This window comes from Rhinopithecus bieti, unplaced genomic scaffold, assembly GCF_001698545.2.
Source record: "Rhinopithecus bieti isolate Rb0 unplaced genomic scaffold, ASM169854v2 scaffold_58881, whole genome shotgun sequence".
NCBI lineage: Eukaryota > Metazoa > Chordata > Mammalia > Primates > Cercopithecidae > Rhinopithecus > Rhinopithecus bieti.
Window position 1 is genome coordinate 1 of NW_016822361.1, and position 3376 is coordinate 3376.

General features: G+C 47.6%; 1 long non-coding RNA gene across 1 annotated transcript; it reads right to left on the reverse strand.

Moving 5' to 3' along the window:
* Nucleotides 1–449: 449 nt before the first annotated feature.
* LOC108521224 (uncharacterized) lies at nt 450–1054 on the reverse strand. Its single transcript, XR_001883146.1, has 2 exons — nt 951–1054; nt 450–542 (listed from the first exon to the last, which is right to left on the reverse strand). It is a non-coding gene; the product is annotated as an uncharacterized LOC108521224 (long non-coding RNA).
* Nucleotides 1055–3376: the final 2322 nt, after the last annotated feature.

Here is a 3376-nt window from a genome sequence, read left to right on the forward strand (position 1 = left end):
CCCAGGCTGCAGTGCAGTGGCTCGATCTCGGCTCACTGCAACCTCTGCCTCCCGGGTTCAAGCGATTCTCCTGCCTCAGACTCTCGAGTAGCTGAGATTACAGGCGCCTGCCACCACGCTCGGCTAATGTTTGTATTTTTAGTAGAGATGGGGTTTCACCATGTTGGCCAGGCTGGTCTGAAACTCCTGACCTCATGTGATGCACCCGCCTCGGCCTCCCAAAGTGCTGGGATTACAGGCGTGAGCCACCGCGCCCGGCCCAGAACTTCATTTTTAAGATAATAAACTGAGGGACTGAGACGTTTTAAGAGACTGTGAACACCTGGGCTGGCACTGCTTTGAGAACAATCAACGAAAGGGGAAGGAAGAGAATAACCACCGCACTTCCCAGAGAGTCTAGGCATGATTCTGGTCCCTTAACAGTTACCTGTTTAGGATCCTGTATGCACTTTCCACGTTCCCTTCCTGTACCATCACAGTCCTGGCGATGAACTTCAGATGTTTTGCCATGACCTTGGATTTAAACCTTCACTCTGTAGAGCCTAAAGGACGATGGAGAAAGCGTGAGGAAATTAGAAGGAGAAACGTAACATAATACAAACTACACCGCGCGGCTTATTTAGGATTTGGAAATTCAACATGCTCAGGGACGCGCGAGATGGAGCACACAGAAGTCATCCTAGAAAGCAGACGCGAATCGTTATCTCTCATTCTCACTGCCAATCCAAATCCTCGCATAGATAAGAAAAGAGATGGTAGCCGGGCATGGGAAGGGCAGGAGCGACAAGGAAGCGCCGCAGGGTCCCAACCACCGCATAGTTCCAAAAGCGGTTGGGTTGGGAGTTGGGAAAGGACTCTTTGTTGGTCTTTGGAAAAGCGGGCGAAAGCCCGCAAACCTGCCCTCTCGCCAAGCCAGCCTTCCTTTACCCAAAGCCTGCACAACTCCTCACCTGACGTCCTCAGTACCTAGCCGACCCGAAGGGTTCTCACTACCGGAAGCGGAAACTACGGAATCGCCAGCGCCGCGCAAAGAAACAGGCTGAGGGAGACGACGTGCATGGAAACCATAGCAACGTCCTTTATGGCCTCGCTTGGCTGCGGTTCTTCCCCGGGCCTGGACTCTACACCTGACAAAGCAAAATACTCATTGACTTTTAAAATTCCCCCGAAACACGTTTCTCGCCCCCTCATGGAGTCGAAGTCCTTCGGCCTCTGAGAAGGTCAGCCGCATTTCATACGCCTTAATCCTGTGAAATCCTTGATAAATATTTGAGCCATTCCTCTTTCTCGATGGAAAATGAGAGAAGTAGGCACTTCCTGAGGACGCTTCCTGTCTTTTCTTAGGAAAGAACAGGCTCTTTGAGATCTCTCCGGACGAAAAATAGATTGATTCATACACGTCGTCTGCATAAGTGCTAAGGAAAAGAAATGAACAGACTGTGAGTTTCCTATATCATCTTCCCACTAATTTAACTACATAAAGTGAAACCAATAAAGATATGGGAAACACCTGCAGGGTTTAGACTACAAAATTATGTCAGCTTCGATGCCTTTTCGTGCTAGTGAGACCTACTGAAAAAGCTCCTTTTAAATTTCTTCTCCACTGTGGAGACACCCGTCCTCTTATTTGTATGCTGCCTATACATATCCATTTATGGTTATTCACCTAAGTTAACATCTAATGGCTGTGGGAAACGTACCTCCCTTAGAGAGTGCGCGCGCGCACACACACACACGCACAGGCGTGTGCATCCTCCTCAGTTAATGCTAATAACTCACACAAACACTTAAGCCCACCTCAGAGTAAGCCAGGTCCAAAGTAACGAAATAGAACTAGATTGCGACATTATTATGCTTGTCAATAAACTTTCACTGAATGACTACTCTGTGTCAGATACTGTTGATACCACTCTAGTGCCTCCTGGACCACTAGGAGACAGTATATAGACATAAAAGATACTAAAACGAGGTAGTATATAATAAATGCAAAATAAATTATGTGGGCTAGGCACGGTGGCTCACGCCTGTAATCCCAGCACTTTGAGAGGCCAACACAGGCGGATCACTTGAGCCCGGGAGTTCGAGACCAGCCTGGGCAACAAAGCAAAAGTCCCATCTTTACAAAAAATACAGAAATTAGCTGGGTGTGGTGGCATGACCTGTCGTCCCAGCTACTTGGGAGGCTGAGGGGGAGGATCACCTGAGTCTGGGAGGTCAAGGCTGCAGCGAGCTGTGATCACACCACTGCACCCTGGCCTGGGCAATAGTGTGAGACCCTGTCTCGAAAAATTGAATAGAAACAAATAAATAAATAAATAAACAAATAAATAAATCGGGCCAGGCACGGTGGCACACGCCTGTAATCCCAGCACTTTGGGAGGCTGAGGCGGGTAGATCACCTGAGGTCAGGAATTCAAGACCAGACTGGTCAACATGGTGAAACCCTGTCTCTACTAAAAATACAAATTAGCCAGACGTGGTGCTGCATGCCTGTAATCCCAGCTACTTGGGAGGCTGAGGCAGGAGAATCACTTGAACCTGGGAGGTGGAGGTTGCAGTGGGCCGAGATCGCACCATTGCACTCCAGCCTGGGCAACAAGAGTGAAACTCCATTTCAAAAAAAAAATAAACAAACAAATAATAAATAAAATATGCCACAGCGTAATGTGGTGAAAGACACTGTCTTCAAAGTTGGGTGATCTGGATTCTATCCCAATTCTAATACTCATCAGGCCTATGACCTTGAATAAGTCATTTAAAACCAGGGGTCTGGAGACTATTGTCTACAGGTCAAATCTTGCTCCACCCGTTTTTGTAAATAAGACTGTTGAACTACAGTCATGCTTATTTGTCTGTGTGTTATGTATGGCTGCTTTGGGCTACAATGGCCGAGTTGGGTAGTTGCAATAGAGACATAAAGCCTACAAAGCCTAAAATATGTACTATCTGGCCCTTGCCAGACTCACTCTATTTCCTCATCTCTAAAATGGGACTAATTTTGCCCTGTCAGTCTCACAAAATTTGTCATGGGAACCAAACAGAATAAAATACGAAGATGCACCGGGCGCGGTGGCTAACGCCTGTAATCCCAGCACTTTGGGAGGCCAAGGCGGGTGGATCACGAGGTCAGGAGATGGAGACCATCTTGGCTAACACAGTGAAACCCTGTCTGTACTAAAAATACAAAAAATCAGCTGGGCGTGATGGTGCTCGCCTGTAGTCTCAGCTACTTGGGAGGCTAAGGCAAGAGAATTGCTTGAACCTGGGAGGTGGAGGTTGCAGTGAGCTGAGATGGCACCACTGCACTCCAGCCGGGGTGACAGAGCGAGACTCCGTCTCTGAAAAAAATATATATATTAAGATACGTTGAAAGAAA